Genomic DNA, 21794 nt, shown 5'->3' with positions numbered 1-21794 from the left:
GTAGCCGTCAGAGGCGAACCCCAGAATGATGTTGTTCACCCTGTGCAAGTGATCCAACAATCGTCCGTCAGATAAATGTCATCCACATAGCACAATGCTTCCTCATCACAATTTTAAAGCAACTCTGATACTCTTTCTGAGAACAACCCAGTTCTATTCCTATATCCTTGGGGCGATCTGCAGAATTGGCGCTGAGAGCCAAGGGTTGAAAATGCTGCCACATATTTGCTTTTAGGCACTATATTTTGGCAAAAGTATCCATTTGAGATATCTATTGTTGTTTTGTATTTCTTCCGCAAAATGGTATTCATCAATGCAGCACTATGTGCTTTTTGTTCTGCTATGTTTTTGTGCATGTGTTCAAATGCTTGTAGTCTAAAACTAGATGGCATGAATTGCCGGGTTTCATTATGGGAAATGAAGGATTATTTATGGAAGAGGGGCAATTTTCAATAACACCTTTATGTGCTAGTTAAACTAAGATCTCCCTAACATGCTTTTTCATATATTGTTTTTTCGGTACTGCCTCTGTGCAGATGGAGCAGTATTAACTGGGATTTCATGGTGAGGTTACTCAGAATCCTACCCTACGTGATTGTGGTATAATGCAGGAGCTAGTGCTACTGCCCACTGCCATACATATGAATTTTTAAGTGATGCTGGAATAAGGTCGGAAAAGGATGGTAATATTACAGCTTTTCCTTTTGGGTAGTCCATCACGAACTCGAATGGCTAATCTTTTTGAGCCAATAGGATATCATATCCATATGTCAGGTTCTCCCAAAAGAGATATTTCACTTTCCTGGGTATGTCCCCCTCCACAGTGTTGTTATATATAACTGATGTAGGACACTTATCCTGGTATCAGGTGTTTCCACCGTGATATGTTCATTTGACGCTGCTGCCACCAGAAATTCAATCAGGTTCTGGTGGGCTACTGTTACTTTTGCTGCGCTGTCTAGCATCATCATGGCCCATTCCCCATTCAAAAGTTTAGTCCTCAGTAGCCTGGACATTTTTTATTCCAAGACCAGCTGCCTTCTTCTTTTTAAATTGAGGTTTACTTTTGGGTTTATCCTCTTGTTTGATAATGTAGTCTGAAGTGCGATGTGTGTCTCTTTGCTTGGCTCGCTCTTCTGATCTGCGTTCTTATCGTCCTTCCCTCGCTGAGTTGTTTGATAAACCCTGAAAGGAAAATGAGGAACGTATATCAGTATCCTGATATGTCAGGTTTTTTAATATTGTCACAGTTTCTAAGATTATATTTCCAGTCAGCGGGCTCCTGTTGAGGAGACCCACCCCGTGATTGTGATGCATTTTGCTTGTTTTTTGATTGTTTGGTATTCCATTTCTTTTAAGAAGAATCAGATGCTTGCTTTGAGTTGTCTTTTTCCGGATTACTTGTCAATTGTGATTTCACAGGTCTAGCTCCCAAGTTATCTCTTCCCAGTGAAGCATAGGTATCTTTGATAATTTTTGGGTAAATCTCACTTCTATTGTGCAGGAGTGCATTCCCTTAGTTGTTGTGGTATAGCCACCACTGCTGCCTCCCCTTTTATGTTGGCAAACATAATTGTAGATACCTGGACAAAATTGCCTATCAATTTCATCCCTACGTCAAGGGCAGGTTCTGCCCCATACTCATTCTGTATTTGTTTCAATTATTTTGGTATGATTGCTATTGAGGGGGTACCATACATTCTGGTATAAATGGCTGCGAACACTGTACCCCAAGTGGTACAATCCTCTATCAGGGGAGCTAGCCCATTGGCAAGAAAATTGTCAGTATTCTGTGTTTTTCCAGTGTGTGGAAAAACTGCCTCAAGCCGTGCTATTTACTGTGCTATCCAGAATGGCATTTGCTCACATTTAGTGGGTATTCTTCCCATAATCATGCTCAGCTTTTGTGGTGTGATTTTTGTTGCAGTCCCTTGAAGTTGACCAGCTTAAGTGACTCTTGAAGGTTAAATTGTAAGTGTTTGCATTATGAACTGTGTGAGATTTCAGTATAATTGTGTTATTTCTTTGGGAAGTGGACATACGTCTGCTGCTGGCAATGTTCCAACCTCTGGATGCAGTATGTAAGCAGCTAAGACTGGCCAAGTCACTCCGTCTCTGCTGAACAGATCGAGTCTCACTTTATCTGTGGGATGCTGGAGTGCGCCTTTAAACCAATTTATATGTTCTTGGTAAGTTAATGGGACTTCTATGTCCTCGTATGGAGAATATTAATCTGGAATGTAAGAATGAAACATATGTGTGCGTTCATCTGCAAGAGAGAATTTAACCCAAGAATAGAACATGTCTGTTCTGAATGCCTTGTTTGCATCAATCACAGAGGTAACGGTCCCAAATAATGCAGAGAGACCAACATTTTCTAATTTTATATCCAATCAACCAATCAATCAATCAATCACGGCATTTATATAGCGCGCTACTCACCCGGGAGGGTCTTAAGGTGCTGGGGGAGAGGGGTTTGTCACTGCTCGAACAGCCAGGTCTTGAGTTGCTTCCTGAAGGAGAGGTGGTCTTGGGTACGCCATTGCATTGCATTTCTGCAATTTTCCTAAATGTTTATAGCACCTTACTGCTCAGCTTCCTCCTTAATAGCACCACTATTACCACTGGAACTAGCAAGTGAGGTTTGAAACATTATGGATGGAAATTTATAGAGAAAGAGATAAGGTTTTTCACAGTGTATGGAACTGAGGGGCATATTATCAAGGGGGCTATAGGTAATTTTTGCCGCTTTAGCAGCCATTTTTGGCTGCTAAGCGGCGATAATACTATCGCCCTATTAGCAAACAGTCGCTAACACCAGTTAGCGACAGCTTGTAGGCGATAGCGAGCAGTTTGGGGCCCGCTTTGCATGTCAGCGATATTTATCGCTAATGACATGCAAAGTGGGCGTTCCCAACCTGTTAGCGACTGGAAGCAGTCGCTATCATCGCTATTGTCTATTAGCAACACAGGCATAGCAATGAAAATATTCGCGCTAAGCGCGAATATTTCCAAAAACTAACACCTGCTCAGACCAGTTCTTAACCATTATATCCAATGGGAGGTGGATATAATGGCTAAGACCCTGTTAGCGATAATGTGTGAATATCGCTGTATTCTCAGCGATATTCACAGATGTTGCCGCTATCGCCGGGAATTTTATCGCTTTTGAGATAAACGTTGCTAATAGCACGTTATCTCAGCAATAAAATCCAGTTATGCGCGGCGATAAAAGAATTGCCGCTAACTCTACTTAGCGATAATTATCGCTATTTGTTGATAATATACCCCATAATCCTTTAAGCTTGAATATACCTACAGCCAGTACATAGAGTATACCTCCCCACTCCAGAAGTCTCTGGGTAAATGTGAGCAGGAGTCTCTGAGAAAGCACAACTAAACTACTCAGATTTGACTGCTAAATAAGAACCAAACCAATGTTGGCAGTCATGTTGTATAGTTCCTAATAATATATATAGGATCTATGCATTTAGACAACATACATTAAGTTATTGGTCTCCAGACTGATTCCAGACACCCCCAAAGGATAAGTATGGGCCCGATTCACAGAATGAACTTAAGACTCAATCCTAAACTTACTACTATTTTGGTATTCACAGAATGCACTTACTACTTTTGGCATTCACAGAATGAACTTACTACTTTTGGTATTCACAGAAGTTAGGATTTTGTCTTAAGTTTGTCTTAAGTCTGTCTTAAGTTTGTCTTAAGTTTGTCTTAAGACAAACTTAAGACAAAATCCTAACTTCTGTGAATACCAAAAGTAGTAAGTTCATTCTGTGAATGCTAAAAGTAGTAAGTGCATTCTGTGAATACCAAAATAGTAGTAAGTTTAGGATTGAGTCTAAAGTTCATTCTGTGAATCGGGCCCTTAGTCTCTAGACCAGCTAGCTAGCAGTTCCACCGTAAGCCCCCTAACTTTACCAAGGAGTAAGGAGTAAATAGTCTCTGGCAACTATTGAACATGACAACCCTTGATCCTTCAGGGATCATGAAAACAGTGTACTACTTTTTGCTCAGTCACTCATGCTCAAATGATGGGTATGGCTTCAATAGACATTTATTGAACCATCATCATCCTAGTATAATTTACCTGTGCAGCGACAACCATGAGACAGAAACAGATATGTACAATTGCATGCAATGACAAAGTAAATAAAAGGTAGAGTTCTACCATGGTGCTAAAACAGTGACTATATGTATGCACATAGATACATATTAATATTCAAGTGTACTCCTAAGATGCAAACCCTAGCTAAGTGTACCTAGGTCTACCTAGCATATATGTAGGTATGAAGCCAAGAATCACCCTAGGAAAGAGGAACCCCATTACCAGATAGGAAAGAATGAAGGATCCTGTCTTGGTCTCGAGTTGGACACCCCGCTGTCAAGATTCAGTACCTGAACCGGGAGTCCACAGGAGCCCAATGTCTGAAGTCCTTCTAGCTGAACATTTCCCAACTCCCCCACACCCCTGAAGCAGACTCTCTCTGATCTCAGATGCTCAAGGAAAAGGGGAATGGGAGAACAGAGAGACTGCCACACAGGTGTCTTTGTGAGCCTCAATCTTAGTTCACTGCACCTGAAAGAACCAAGCAGATAATTACTAACGTTCACTTCAATTAAATGACCCAATATTCTAAAACATCCCCTATTCTCTGTACCTGACAAATGTGTGGTAATAGCCTCTCTCTTTATTCTTTACTTGGTACTTGCTGGTAGGCACAGTTAAATGTCTCTTCTTTTCTTTTCTCTCAGGCAAACTGCAGCTTCTGTCAACAATCTTCTTCCATTGGTAAGTATAAGTATATATATATATATATATATATATATACATATATATTTACATCTACATATTTTTTCTTAATTGTATCTTATCTTTTCTTTACTTCGGCTGGAAACTTCGTTATTAATGCTTGCTGCTTAGACTGGACTCATAAAAAACTACTTTCTAGATTCTGTGCCAAGAACCTACTAAACTCATAACTCTGGGTTCTGAAATAGGTATGTCAAAAGAAAGCTTCCGGCACTTGGCAACGTACAGAAACGCTGCCAATACTCGTTCAGGTCTGGAAATAATGTCTGGCTCAGAATGTGCCCAAAATTACGTCTCTCTCTCTCTAACTGTCCCTAGAGACGTCTCAAAATATAAAAAAGAATACTTGGTCTTCAGGGAGAATAGTCAAAAGTTCCAAGTTACCTCCCTAGACGAAACCACTTCTAAATTGACTTGAATCCACCTCCGGAATTCTTCTTATGTCGGCTTGAGAATAACTGAAGAATACGAGAATGCAAAATCTCATTTTTTCCTGGAAATTCAAAAAGTTCAACTGTGAGCTGAACAGAGAAATGTCTCCTCAGCGCTGAACTACAGTTGAAGTGCGTCGCAACTCAGGTGCGAGCGCACAAAGTCGAGTGGCAGTCAGGAAACAACTAGAACACTAACCTGACTCTAGCGTTAGCGCAAAGTAAGCCTAGTCTTCAATGGAGGAATCAGTAAGGGGCAAGCGACGAGCAAAGCGCTTAGCCACCAACTGACTCCAGGTGAATAGAGAACCGGGGAGAGAATAGCCACAATGAATTTTACAGATAGGACTGGGAATCTGAAAATGGGGTCTATCATGTGTAGCCCTGACACCCGCAAGGGTTGTCAGACCACTGTGTGCTGGAGTTTCTGCGTGTGGGGACTCCAGAATGTTGCGTTAGCATGGAAGCTCCTCCTCTGGTTTGCCCAGTAAAGATGCGGTGCTTATATACCCAAAAGGTATCCTCTGGGGTGCTACCTAGATGTGTAATGATAATGTGGGACTGTCGTTCATGGATTACGATAGTGGTGACTTTTGTATAGAGTTATTATACAGGAGATGGTAATCCTGCTGTGTGATACTAAGAATCCTGATGCATAGTAAATGAGGCTAGTTTTCAAAGAAAACCACACAACATTTATTCAGCACATTCTAGGCAAAAGGTCAGTGGCAGAGTCGTTATTTAGAGCAAGGTAGGACAAATTTAGGTAAAAGGTTGTGCAGCTACATAGGACTATATTGGTATATATTGGGGCTCATAACAATTGACAAATGTTTATAACATTCCACCAGATGAAGCTACACTGAACTGGAATGAATATATGCTCAGAAACTGGTGTAATGCCATGTTTAGGTTCCTTGTTTTCAATGAATTGGGATTCCTATTGTGAGGGAGTCGATATGGCTCCAGCTGATTCCATGACCCAATTGTAACTTGGCTACTCTATATGGTACTCTCAGAGGTATCCCCACCGACCACGTTGTTGAGGTCTGGACATGCCATTTGTGGTCACTGACACAGATCATTTTAGTGATATGACATTTAACTCTGTTTCTGACATTATGCACACCTAAGGTTGGAACAATAGAAAAATATGTCATGAGATTGTACACTTGTATGTCTGTGTTGGGGTGACATGGTTGTGGTACTCAGTTGCATATTTTAGACATTCAACATGCCCATGCATACACAAGTAGCCTCTACTTACATGTGAGTGGTACACAATTCAGTATTTGCTAGATATGAATGATACTACATGAGCTGATGATTCTTATGAAAGTGATTTTACTGATGTGTATATTGTGAAAGATATACAATAAACAGAGTGAAAAGGTGAATACACAGGAGTTTAGTTGTCAGTGTTGGTGGATGCAACCATTTTTGAAGGTGCCACGGTGTCTTAGGTACAAAGTTCTACAAACTTATTCCATCAGAAATGAAATGTGTACTGGAATAGTCAACAACGTCTGGGGGTTGCACACAAAGGAGGAAATTAGGGGCAACCTTTCTTCCTGGCATTGGTGGTTGCTTTGCCAACCGAATGTTCTGCATTTTTTTGTACTTCCCTGCTTATGAATGCAGGGGGACCAACTGCTGCAAGCTCTGGGGTCTCTGAGTATTCTTTATCTGTCAAAGCTTTCCATTCCTGTGGCTTCTGCAGATGTTGAAGGGCCAGATGTAGTTGGACCACAGGAAGGTGGCAAGGGAAAGCCCTGCAGAATGTGGTGTTGATGTCCCTCAGCACCCCAATGAGCTGGCCCATATTCTCGTTGTGTGTATCCAGCCTCTGGTCTATAGACCACTGGGGTTGCTTCATCTTCCTGAGTACCTGACCCATCACTCCTTGATTGTCCTTATAGGCGCCAATGACTCTGGCGATGTTGGCCTGGACATCAATGGCACCAGTGGTCTGACTTAGCCAGTCTACAGTCACCCTCCCCCCAACCCTACCCCATGGGCCTATGGGCATGGCCCAGTGTGAGCCCCCTCCCTTGCTGCTCAATCATCAGTGAGAGTATTGTCAATGCTCACCTCCAGAAGTGGGACTGGGGTGCAGGAAATGTTACCTCTGGGGCAGGGTCCATCAGTTGTTGGGGCAGAGGTCAGGTGAGATGTTAGCACTGGAGTGGGAGGTGTGGTTGTGGGTACCATGAGACTCACTGTTTCCATCTGCCAAGGCTGTCAAGATGAACTAGGTTGGTCCTCCACGTCCAGGTGACCAGGAGACTCAGCATCACTGGAGGCTTGATCCTGGGGGGAGGTGGACTCTGGTTGGTGTCCTGTGTCTCGTCAGATGTAGTGTGGGATCGACCTGTTGAGACATAGAGTAGATTTTTATTGATGTAAGTGTGGTATGTACATTCCAAGTAATTTGGTACATAGTAAGTTCAGGTTTGGAAGGGATAAAAGTGTTGGAGGTTGACATAAAGAACCCTCTCCGTTGTGTTTGATTGTACTGCACAACTTTGGGAGGCATCCATTACGTGAAGAGTTATTGGCCTGATCATTGGCTGTATTGATATGCCTAATGTTGACATTAGGGATGGATATGGCATCTCTCAATAACTTGAAACAATAAATTACATGTTTATTAGCAAATACCAAGTCCTGGGTATGTCACTAACCATTTGAAATAAGCTGTGTTATATTTCAGTTACACACTTGATAGGGTGTAACTCATGTTCTCTTTCTTTTCATTTGTGGAGACCAGGAGAAGTTTGGTGCACAGACATATGCCTGAGCAGAAGATTGTGTATAAGGTGCACAATCCATATGACATGGGGATCTGTGTTTACATGACTGACATTTGGCTATGGAGAAACTGCACTAGTACGTATTCTTAAGAGTTGAAACAACAGGGCCTCGTGGTAGCTGTAGTTATGTCACTGTCTCCTACCTCACACTTGACCACAGTAGTCACATGGCTGACAAGCGAGTATGGAGAAACAATACTGGTGCCTCTTGTTAGGTGTGGCAACAGAAGGGTCTCATGGCAGTTATAGTCATGTCACTCTCTCATACCCAGTACTTGACCAATGGCTACCTAACTGTGAGGTGAACTTCAGTAATCAAATGGCTGACATGTGAGTATGGAGAAACAACACTGGTGCATTTTGTTAAGTTTAGCTGCACTAGGGCCTGATGGTAGGCTTAGTCATTTCAATTTTAGCAAAACTCCTTTGTGTTACATGCCGGTTAGCAAAATGCTGTGTGGGGTCCATTCAATTATACATTTGCAAATATTATCGGTCCTGGGATGATGATTTGATGGGAATGCATTTACAGACAGTATTCTCACATGTGGGATGTGTTGGAGGATGATACATGTGGACTTTTGTGCAGGGCTACTGATTGCTAATCACTCATATCTGATACTACTGCTTATGGCTAAAGGGGCTTATATAGACAATATAAAGAGGGAAGATGTGGGCAAATAACACATTGATATATTGTGAGAGTTGGTGTGGTGTAACTTACCAGTCTCCATCCTCCCAGGTATTCTTGTCAAGTCCTCAGTATGCAGGATGGTATTTAACCTCTCCTCCAAGGGCGTTAGTTGAAATGGTTGGGCAGGAGGGGCAAATCTCTTCACCCCAATGCTCAGGTCATGCAACCTATTCCTCTTATCCTCCTTTATGTTCTGGCTAGTCCCTACGCATTGACATTTTTGACTAACATGCCCCACATTTCTTTTTTCCAAGCAGTAGAAGTTTGTTTGAATTGGGCTTCAAACAAATGTGGTTCTACTCTAACAATTTCATCCACCATCACTGACAACTTGGTGTCAGAAAAACATGGAGTTTTAGCAGGTGACATGTTAAATGAAATTAATGAGTGTCATTGAAGATAATACAAAGTGGATATCAAACAAATGATGACCTAGAACAATTTGCAAATAAATATGTGAGGAGAGTGTGTAATGGTATAGAGTAGTAAGGGCTGCCTTCTCTTTTAATATGGTATGTGTCACAGTGCTGCAGTGTAATGGGTAGGATCATTGTGAGGAATGGGGTGTGTTTTATATTTTGAATTGTATGTGTGTCCACTTTGGCAAAGGCCATCAGCTGTGCAGTTTTTTTCATCATAAAACGGACACTGTTGAAGTGTTTCACAGTAGCAGTAGCTCAGCGATCTATCACTGTGGTAAACCAGTAGATTAGAGACCACCAGTACAACTGTTTTATCGTAATCTGCTCGGCAGTTGTACCACAGACCTGTCAACATCGGGATCCCTACTGGCAGGCTTTCCAACTGCCGTGGTCCATGCCAAGAGTTTTCTGGATGCCGCGGTCCATGCAGAGAACACTTCAAGTGCCGCAGTCACAGTTTCGGACTGAATGCATAATACTATGGCAGGGGTAAGATCGTGGCCCTGGTAGTCGGAATCGGACTGCGTCCACGACAGTCGGACAGTTGGTTTGATCAGCATCGTAATAAGGCCTTCTGCCTTTTTAGTGCTTTAGTCATATAATCTGATCTGGATGCTGAAAGCTGGGATCTGTTGTCTTGAGTGTCAGGGATCTTCAACGACGATGAAGAAACAACAACGGTCATTGTTTTTTTTAGACTCAGTCTTTCGTTCACCACTTCAGTCAGTAAACCAATGAGTTAAATGCCTAAAGTTTGAAGAGTCTCAGTTACATACTTCCCAGAAAAATGGGAAGCCACCATATGTTCCTTGGTGGATTCCACACGGAAGGGTTCACCATCATAGAGAGCATAAAACTTCCTTCATCACATCTGCCGGGCGGTCACAAGATTACCTTCTCAGAACTTGCGATTATTTCCTGCCACATCTTTTCTTGATAGACTTTCATTATCTGCTCGTTAGCCAAGCCCTTTATGTGAGTGGTACTTTCATCGCTTTCTCGTTGGTTGGTCAATTGAGGTAAGTTGGTTGTCATTGCGCTACCAAATATTAGAGTCACATAACTTTTGCCAGTGGTCAAATGCGGTGTTGAACCATAGGCTTGTAGGGTAGAATTCAGTACCGTTTTTAACTTGATCCCTTCTAGATTGCAAGCTGTATTGTTTTCATTAGCATACTCATAAAATGTTCAAAAGTCCGTTGGCCTGCAGTCACAGCGGTGTACTCTTCTGATGCCTTATTTTGAAATGGTGTAGGATAGCCTTAAATTCCTAACTATTAAAGGGTGGGACATTAACAGAATTCACAATAGTTGGAATGCCCCATGCCGCAAAGATGCTATCCAGTTTCCCAATGACACGTTCCATGAGTGGGAAGTGAGAATAGTGTACCAAAAAAATTGAAGTGTATTCTCTCCCAATCATGTTTTGGGAGCACTGCCATATTCAACGTATATTGAGTCACAAGCCATGAGTTATTTGTTTCCTCGTTCCTTCTAGGTAAGGAAACCAAACTCAATCTTTAAGAGCTCACTTTGTGTCAAATAAACCATGATGTCTTTCAAGAAGCACTTTTATCATTCTCTATCACAGACTCTCCGGAATTATGATTCTAGACCCTCATAGTTATGGACTCCTTCCTGAGTTATGGACAGTTCATCTTTTCGTTCTTGTATTTTTGATATTCACCATCATTGGTGACGGGTCGAGTGTGTCAGTTCCATGACTGATGTGTAATTATCTCTTTTAATTTCAGCATCTCATTATCTTGACGTGCGGTAGTGAGGAAGTGAACTAATGATATGGCAGCTGGTATATTTGTGGTTACGCTGAAATTGATATAGGCATCAGCAGTCATGGGTGGCGTTCCTTGACCTTGGAAAGGCACTCTGGAAAAGTGGTCAGCAGGATTCTGATCCTTGCCTGGATGATACACAATTACATAATTGTGCTCTTGCAATTGTAATACCCATCATTCAATGCAACGAGGCATCTTGGCTTTTGCATTGCTAAATATAGTCTATAAAGCAGAGCTTTCCAAACTCTGTGTCGCGACACACTACTGTGTCTCCTGCCATGCTTTTGTGTGTCGTGCAACGACGAGGAGACGCACTCTATTCTTTGATTGAGCAGGACAGTACTGCGCTTATCAGTGACACAGTACGCAGAGGAAGGCGAGGGGCCATTAGGTGTGTGCGCGCGTCAAATGCGCAGTCCATTCCCGGCGCTCGGTACATTTTTCACACGAGTGACAGCCTGGTGACAAGGAGGAACGGCAACGAGTAGATGGTAAGGTTATGTCATCTACTGCAGCTGCCTCAAAATGTGCCCAATTACATTTTTTACTTGGAACGAGATGTGTATGCTGCCGTAAAAACAGAGAGGGGCCCTGCAGAACCTATGTAACCTAGGTCCTCCAAAACCTTCTGATCTGCCCGATTGATTGTAGCGAAGTAAAAAAAAATGTGGTATTGGAATACTAATTTGAAACACATGGGAGTAAAGTTAAGAATCAGAAATGTATTAAAGCATCAACGATAGTGGAAAAGTGTTATTTCGGGGGCCGCCTTCTTGAAACAGATGTAAGGCTTAGCATAACCTCACTTGACACCTCTTTTCCTCCCAGCAGCCACCGACCATTAAGTTTCAGAAAGAGAAACTAAGATAGGCATTTTCCTTCATTTCCCCTACAATGCCTCTGCGCACTGGCAGTGCAGAGAGTAAGGCCAGAGCAAAGTTGGTAAAAGCAGGTTGCTTTTTTGCTGTGCAATCCTATTCTATGAATTTGCTGTACGTGCGCGAATGATTCGGGCTTCCTTTCAACACTGTAGTAAAGTGACAAAAGGACCAAAGAGTTCAACGCAAGCTTAGTTTAAGTATTGAGACTGCTTCATTTGTTTTGTTTGTGTTCAATTGTGTTTGAGCCTGCTTAGCACTAGTTTTTGGCGTGTTTGGAGAAGAATTCTAAAGTGTGTGATAGCATTTCAGGTTGTTCAAATTAGGGCTTACCTGCAGAGCTGAACAGGCAAAAAGTGTGGTCTGATACAGAATACTACCTGAACCCTTCCTATTCCCTCATTCACAACACACAATTTCCCACTCGCCAAGACATTCCACACATACTACCAGTCACCAACAATCCTGATCTTACACCATAACCAGCCTTACCCTCACCTCTCACAATTATATTTACTCTGCACAACCCAACACTACACAAACCAGTTCATCCACGATTCTCATGCTCACCTCTCAACAGCTCTCGTCAATCATTGATTTTAGAGCACTAAAACCAGACACCCACTGTCCCCATTCTCTTTACTCATACTCTTTCCAGTTTCAACAAATGCAAAAGACAAATACCAGTCACATACACTTCACATCATCAAAACTCCATTCTAACAGAATAGAGCTTTATTTTAACTCTTTGCTTGCCAAAAAACCTAGTGTTATGGAGCATTAAGGATCCACGGAGATATGCTCACTTGGGTATTATGGAAACTTCTAATGTGTACTAAATAGAGGGGTGGGGAGAATGTATACATCACATATTCCCTGATAACAAATTGCGCGGTATAGTTGGGCAGGAAACTTTATGCCATTAAAAAGGGGGCGGTTTAAGGGTTCAGGTGGCGGGACAAGTAAGGTTTTAGTGTGGTAGGGGTTATGAGGGGCGTTTAGGGTTCATGGGTGGGTGAGGGTAAGGGGTATTTAGGGGTATTAAAGGGTTTAGGGATCGATAGAGGTATCCGACCTTCAGAAAGCTTTCTGCAAAGTAGTCTGTAATCATTTTAAACAAGCCACAGGTGGTAGCTCAGCGTTGTAGTGTTGAATGTTAATAATCTGCCTGGTGAACAACTGTCTGTTTTGTTTGCTCATTCTTAGAAAAGCAGACAGGAAAAGGGTGGTCAGGTGTTTTTTTTTTAAGAATGGTCTTGCCAAATATGGAATGTGGCCTGTGCAATTTGCCTTGATGAAAAGAAGATAGCCGTTTTGTTTCTGGGATATGAGAAATCGTAACTTTATATTTCTACTTTTTATCGCATTTTAGGTCTCTGTAAACAAAGAAGCAGTTAAGGCTGCTGCCTGGTAGCAGCAGTAGGGCGGGTGGGGGGGTGGGTGGAAGGGGAGGAAACCACCAGTTTAAATTAAGCACTGCTCTTCTGCCTATTTCCATCCTCTCTCATCTGTCCTTCTTTCACCTGGTCTCTTTCCTATCGCTACATGTCTCTTCCCCTCGTGCCTTTCACTCATTCTTATCGCCTCCCTCCCTCTCATTTTTTCATCATCGTTCGTTCTAAACCTAAACTCTCTTCTTTGCTTCTCTTTCTGTTCATTCTATATCCTTCCTCTCATATCCATCACTAGTCTTCATGTTTCTCTCCATCTTCCACCATCTTCCACTTCTTTGTTCTTTCCCTGCCATCCTTATTTCTGGTTCTTCACTATCTCCTTCGCTCATTCTGATCTCCCTTTCTTTTTCTGACCCTTTTCTCTTTTTTCAACCTTTCCTTTCACTAATTTGCTCTCATATGTCATTTTTTAGATATTGGTTCTAGATCTGGTAGTGTACATTCCTCATCCAACTTGTTTAAAGGGTTGGCAGTGTGTGCACTCCCCCTTTTTGTGCCGTAAATCACTGGGGCATGTGTCAATGTGTGCATGATTATATTCTTGTTTCAGGCACAAACCTAACCTTAAACCCAGTTTTGCCAGTCACTGTCTTTGTTAAACCAGATTCACAATTGCTTTATTAACCTTCCTGCTTTCTCAAATTTGCTTTAAAATGCACCATTTTCCCACTATTTTTTCAAAATGTTATTGTGGAAAAAAAAAACGAACCTCCTCGCTACGCTCACTCACATTATCATGTCGCAAAATGATGAATGTCTAAAAAGTGTGTCACCAACATGAAAAGTTTGGAAAGGTGTTCTGTAAAGTTTGATGTTCAATTACCAATGCAAAATGTTTTCCATATAGGAGTACATGGAAGTATTCACTAGCCCATACCACAGCTAAACTCTCTTCCTCAGGTTGTGAGTAAGCGTGTTCTGTCTAGGAGAAAACTCTACTGGCATATTCCACAATATGGCTTTGTGCATTTGGATGTGCACTGTGCTATGCAAGCAGAACACCTAATACAACAGGGATAGCATCAACAACATCCTTTGTACGTAACTTTGCAGTGAAGTAGTCCATTTCAGTAGCACTTTCAATGGCTTGTTAAATTTTCTTAAAAGTTTTTGTTCATTCTTGCAACCACTCAAATTAATATTTTTCTTCGTCAACTATCGTCATGGAGCACTTACGGTAGCAAAGCCTCTTATGTATCATGAACAGTAACTGGCCATGCCAAGAAATGAACGTAGCATAGAAACATCTTGTGGGGGATCAACAATTGATAGTGCTTGTACATTGGCAGGATCAGGTGTCATGCCTCATCTGAAAAGATATGGCCAAAATTGTTTTACTTTGTGTTTTGGAACTCACATTTGTCTGCATTTAATGTCACACTCGCATCTGTAAGTGAACGATACACTTGTGTAAGAGCTTTTTCATGCTCCTTCTGTGTATATCAAAAACAATATGTCATCTTGATTAATGAATGCATTCACAACAGTATGTATGATACATTGAATTGTGTCTTGGAAAATTTCTGCAGCCGATGACAGACCAAAACTGAGCCTCTTGTAACGAAACAGTCCAACATGTGATGAAAATGTTAAAATGCACCTGCAATCTTTTTTGAGTTCCAACTCATGATAACTATTATTTAAATTAAGGCAAAAGAAAACTTTTTCACCCCTTTACTGGGTTATCATGTCAGGAATATGTGGACCTAGATGTTGTTCTCTTTCAATTACCTTATTTGCCTGATACAAGTCAATGCGTATGTATACAGCTCCTTTGCTGTCCTTTTTGGTCACTGTCACTATGGGCAAAACCCATGCCGTCGGACCAGTAGAATGTTCAATAATGTCATGCTCTAGTAATGATTCAAGTCCTTTTTCAACAGCTACTTGTGAGTGGAAAGCAATTTGTCTATGTCTCTGAGCAACAGGATGGCCATCTTCATTAATGTGCAATATCACTTTCATAGTCTTAAGCTGTCCCTAAGCCATAAATCAATAAAGGGAATTGGCTTACTATTTCGAATGAACATTCATATTGTAATTCACAAAAAACAGTACCTTATGAGCAACTGTGCTGAAGCTCAGTAAACAGGCACTTGATGATGTACCTTGAAGCACGTGGATGAGTGCTTACACCTTTGTTTTCATGTGATTACTCTTCAAGACAAATGAACCTTGACTTTTTATGGGAGTCAATTCAACCCACGTAAACACTTTTGTTTTTGAATGCATCAATCCCGGTGTTGGATACAGTTCATTATATTTCTCATTAGGCACTATGTTTATTGAGACACCATTGTTGAGGATAAAAGGTATTGAACATCCACTTATTGTTAATTAAATCTTTGGGCAATGTTTATATGGCTTTGGTGCTTTAGCATGTCGACTTGTATGGTACTGACATTTTTTTCACATGCGGCCAGTCCAACATGCACACGTTTCTCTGAGGTAAACATCAACATGGCACAACCATCTTCTTCTCTTTCACTCAATGTCAAGGTAGATGAACAGTTTGACAATGATTTAGATGATGATCATAATCATTCAGTGTTAAATTGCCTCAACTGATGTCGCCACTTGGCCTTGTGGGTGTGCATCGAATGTTGCTTCTTGAAGGTTCTCATGGCCATTTTGTCCTTGTGCCATGACACACTTACTGTGTCCTTTCCTTTGCTAACTGTCAAAAAATGGTTCTCCTTCTCACAGCCTTAACATATCACTTCAATGGCGGGACATCTAATCCACATATAAAACATAACTTATTTTTATGTGTAGACATCTCTTTGTGTCCTCCAGTCTTTTGCTTTGTATTACTTTCTACACTCATTCATTTGTAGCACCTCTGGCGGTCATGTCAGCAGCTATCTTTCAGCATGTTCTTCAGCTCTGGTAGTCATCAACACTCGCTCCAGACTAAGAGTTCCTCTCAGCATTAGTCTTCTGGATGAATCTGATAAGCATCCATCTATAGCTCTAAGATGCATAGCTTCTTCATCATTGTATTAATTGAACATACAGTGTTGATGAGCGTCTCGAGTCTTCCCACAGAGTCATCAATGGCTTCACCATCTCTCTGTCATTCTTGAATGAAAATATATCTTTTGGAATCAACATTCTGTTCTGGATTAAATGTGAGAATATTTTAATATCAGTCTCTTCCAGTGCTTCAAAGAAATCACCAAATCTCTGTTACCAAGGAGTACATCTTTCACCAATATTTTGGCTTTAACACAAGGTAGGGGTTGTTTGAGGAATGCAGCAGTGTTACATATCTGTGTGGAGTTTAATGACACTGCTGGTGGAATAATGAGACTTGGTGTGAGTAATTTATGAGTAAGACCTTGCAATGATCAGGCATTTAACACAACTTTAATGATGGCAGATAAACATGAATTTCTTCACAGGTATCTGAGAAATGTCACTGTTACGAATGGCCTTCTCAGGTCCTTTTTCTTTGAAGACCTGTGAAATTGTTCTGAGCCCCACTCAGCAGTTTTGGTCGTTGACCACTTCATGTGTAAACGGCTCCATAAACACAACCCATGCACTTCTCCCTAAGCCACTTCACTGCCAGCTGTGGTATGATGAACTTCTTTAAAGAATTCAGTGAGTCATTTAATTCTTTTCATTGCAACATCAGTTTGGATTTTCTTCCACCTGGTTGAACCTGCCTTCAGCATTATACTCCGTATAATGTACAATTATATCTAGCATGGAGGCACGGTACCTTTATATAAGGTCATACAAGCAGGGTCTAGGCCAAGGTAGTGTATATTCTTCCCACTGTTTTGGTAATCTTCAGCTGCTTCTCTGTGGCTGGAATTGTGTTTTGACTCCACATGCATGAAGCTTTATTCTGTACTTCAATAGAAATACAAGTGGCACACACATGCAGTCTGCCTGGGCCATGGTAAACTCTCTGAGAGAGCACAGTTGTTCTTCATGCTACTTATCCCCTATCTCAATGCCAGTTGCAGTGTTTACCGCAGCCTGGATACCCTCCAATGACTACACGAAGCTTAGTATTACAAATATTTATTCTTCTGTGTGTAACTGAAAACTCAACATTTTAAACCAAGTTTTCATTCTGCTCTAAAACTTACATCACAGCTACATTGAGTCCAGGAGGAACCATAAACATACGCAAGATACTGCATAGTGTTGCAAGGCAAGCAATGAAAAAGGAATTATTAGGATTACATATGGCATAGAGGTAAATGCCACAAGATTTGACAGTAGAGGCCATCTTTAGAAAAAAGTTAAAGAGAAGTGTTAAAAAATTCCATATTCTGAGGAAATAAAGAGTAAGGAATTATAGTAGATGGACAGGGTATGGAAGTTAAGTTGAACAGGAAGACTGAGAAGGAAAGGATGGAACTAGAGAATGTAGGACGTTATTCATGCATGTGGTAGCATGACTAGATGTAATAATCAAAAAAGGCAGACAGAGAGGGAAAAGACAAAAATAATTTAAAACAATTAGCATATTGTGAGCAGCAAAAGTATGAACATAGATAACATTAATCAAAGGAGTAATTTACACACAAAAGAGAAGTAGCCCCAAATCAGATGCTTGTGGGACCCCAATAGTATGCAGAAACAGAATCTCTCCAGGAAACTAAGAAAGAGTGTCTGGGAAGTTAAAGGAAGAAAAAACAAAGAGCAGGACGCTTAATTCCCAAGAATGAAAGAGAGGACATAACAATAAAGTGACCAGGCATGTCAAAACCAACAGAAAGATCAATAAAAATTAGACCAGGGTATTGCTTTTTGCGGCATGAGTAAAGAAAGAAGAAAATCCTTTATTGTTGATTATTAAAATCATTGCCAACAGGAAGTAAATATAGAAAAAACATACAATTTTGGAAAGACACAAAACATTGTAAAGTGTAAAATAATATTGGGGATACATTATATTTTAATTCTGTAATCACACCATAGTTTAGCAGCATGTTTACGATTGTTCTCCAAATCCTAATTTAAAGTGTCATTACTAGGGCGCCTTAATACGTAAAAATTACAAGAATGCCAACCTTCTTCGGTTGAGGTTCCATTTCTAATATTAAAAATCAGATGTTTTACACAAGTCACAAAAGAGGGCACCACATTATTGATAAAACAAATATTTTAATTTTATAAGGTACAAAATGTCATAAAAAAACATAGATAATGTGCCACTGCGCAAATTCTTTTTAAATGGAGCCTTTCTCAAAATCTTCTAAGAATTGATTGCACTGCCCCTGAGTTACATCAAAAGAGATAAAGTGCCATAATTAAAATACCATAGATACAGTGCCACTGTGCAGACCCGTTCAAAGAAGTCTTTCTTACGTCAATCTACATTCTATATAGTTGTCAGATTATGAAGGTATAGTTGACTATGATATCTTTCCGACAGCATCGTTGGACAGGCCAATTATTGGTTATCACAAGCCGATTATTAGTTATCACAAGCCGATTATTGGTTATCACAAGCCCCTATCATCAGGTGGCACACTCTAAGGTCAACTTTTTTTCTGCAATAAGAATAAACTTTGCAAACTGTGTAGTTAAATGAGCCTATTTCCCAGAGAGGCAAGTGGTAATTGCTTGTCTACATGTCCTCACTCTGATTTCTTTTTTAGCAGTTGTGGACAAATGAATATAATATGCAGTAGTGATTCTTTAAGAAAACCGCACAACCTACAACTGTTTGAGGGCCAAGTTTGTACCCATGGGGGGATTCCATCCTTTGTGGGGTATCTCCCAACTCGTAGTAGCAGGAATTTATCTCTTATGAGGGGTTTTAAAAGTGAGATAAGATACAATTGTGGCTCCAATTTGGTTAATTAATTAATAACTAACCAAGCATGGATCTTTTTTAGCAAGCTCCTCCTTATCCAATGCAATAGTTAGGAAATTGGCTGATTGGTTTAGTGTTTGTCTCAACACAACTTTATTTATTGATATATCTTCAGAAGGCTGAGAGTTAAAATTATTTACGCTCTCCTATAAATAAAATCTCCAACCCTCAGCGTGCTCATATCCCATTATTTCCTGCCAGCAGAAATTAGCAAGTGAGCCTTGGTTTGAACAGAAGAAGGAAAGTAAAAACTTTAAAAATGCAGATTTTCTTATTATTGATTGTCTTTTCAGACCAAATTCCAATCTGACATTGGCATGCCTGATGTTCTTTGGAAACATGAAGACCGACTTAAAAACTTTTATCTGTAGATTGCCAATATTTTTTTTGTCTTTTCTGTGGAAAATCACAGACCCATAGGACCAAAAGAAGGAATCAGCTTTGCTTTCATTACCTCAAGTAAGTGTTCATGATTAGGACATGCTAGCATGTCGCTAAGCTTTCTGGAGGCAAAAGACAGTGCCGTACCTTTTGCTTTTTTAGCTAAGAAAATGCTTTTTAAAAGAAAATCTGTTGTCAAATATAATTCCTAAATATTTGTGTACATTTTACGGTTTCAATCTTTAAACCATTAAAATTCCAAACTCTCATGTCTCATTTAGTCGAACCAATCGTCATAATTTTTCTTTTTTGGTGTTCATCAGTAAACCATAGGGTAATATATATCTGTTAAAAGAATTTATTAATCTTCGTCAACCTAAGGAAGTATGGCTTAACAGTATGTTATCTGCCTACTGTAGATATTTTATATTTTGTCCTGCAAGGTAAGGCGAGTGAGCATTAACATTTTTAAAATGTGACTGTAAATCAGCCATAAAAAGATTAAAAAGACAAGGTGCTAAGACACAACCTTGTTTAAGACCACTATACATTTTGAATTGGCAAGTTGTACAGCTACCATCTCCCACCTTAACCTGGACCCATGTATTGGAATATAACAATATATTCATATCTAACAGCTGGTTTGGAATGCCCTAAGCAGATAGCTTCAACGTAAATTGCAGGGAACAGAATCAAAAGCTGCCTTAAGATCAACAAAACAAATATATAATTTTTGCTTTTTATGATTTGCTCTTTCAGATAATAAAGTCAATAAGGTCAGTTCATAATCGTTGACTCGCCACTTTGAAAGCCAGTTTGGAAGATTGGAATAGTTTCTTCTTTGGCGGTCCATTCTTCTAGATCATTGAGCAGGCAACGTGCAAAAGTTTTTACATCCACATCTGTTAGGGCAATCAGTCTGTATGTGTGTGGAATTCTCCCCCCTATTGTGGAGCTTTTTGTGCATATAACTTGGCACACGTAAGTATAGGATATGCTGATTGTAAATTGTGCCCCAAAATGCCAGTGAGAAAAAGACCAGAAAGTGGTAAGGAGACAGACTTTGAGATATTTTTTCTTGAAAGTTTAAAAGTGCTTTCTCCCTTACCGGTGACTGCATACATTGAACTCTTGGATTGGGAGCTTTGTACTTTAAAACTGCTGTTTTACCTGCCTTTGACTGCTTAAATAGACCACTTAGTTTGTGGGCTTTGTACTTTCAAGCAGTTGTTTTTTACCTGCCCATGAATGCTCAAATTCCTCTCCTACTTTTCACCTTATTCTGTGCTACGGCCAGTTTGAAGGCAATCCACCTCCATCTCCCATTTGCCTTAGGAGGGGAAAAAAGCAAAATACACCTCAGTGGCTACACAGACCGTGCTTTGAGGCGGGATAAATCTGCTCTTAGGGGTTAAACAGAATAGAAAGTGTATGTAGCAGTGTATGTAGCACATGTTTTTGGTTACAAGAGTGAGTTATTTTAGTGTTCAAAATCAGTATTGTTAGTGGCTTAGATTTGGGCCTTACCTGCAGAGATTTAAAGAAGAAAACAAGAGTGTGGATTGAGCCTGTCTGTATCCAAGGAGATTCTGACTTGAGGAGCAGCTCCATGCCCAGCAGCTTTGATTTTCTGATTGACCCTCTAGCTCCCATGCAACCATGAGCTCTCCTCTCACACCTTCTCATGACCCTTAGGGTTTGTGGAGGGAACCCCAAGACTGCCACCTCCATTTTGTTTGCCACAGCTTCTCTGTGGCACAACAACCCATTGAGCAAAATACCAGAAGGTGGTGAGAAGGCAGACTTTATGCTGTTTTTTCCTGAAACTTTAAAAGTGTTTTCTCCTCTACCTGTGACTGCTAAAATTTGCCTCTTTGTTTACGGGCTTTGTACTTTAAAAGTGCTGTTTTACGGGCTTTGTACTTTAAAAATGCTGTTTTACCTGCCTGTGACTGCTTAAATTTACCTCTTAGTTTGGAAGGCTTTGTACCTTAAAACTGCTGTTTTACCTGCCCCTGACGGCTTACATTTATATCTTAGTTTGTGGGCTTTGTACTATAAAAGTGCTGTTGTTTACGTGCCTGTGACTGCTTACATTTCTCTGTTTGTGCGCTATACTATGCTAATGCCTGTTTGAAGGCAATCCACCTCCAGCTCCCTTAGGTCTTAGCAAGGAAAAAGGGCAATATAAACCTCAGAGGCTAAGTAGAGCATGCGTTGACAGTTTTTAAAGAGTTTACATAGCA

Source organism: Lissotriton vulgaris, chromosome 8 (assembly GCF_964263255.1).
Source record: "Lissotriton vulgaris chromosome 8, aLisVul1.2, whole genome shotgun sequence".
In the NCBI taxonomy this organism is placed as follows: domain Eukaryota; kingdom Metazoa; phylum Chordata; class Amphibia; order Caudata; family Salamandridae; genus Lissotriton; species Lissotriton vulgaris.
Note: the sequence above shows the minus strand (reverse complement) of the source record.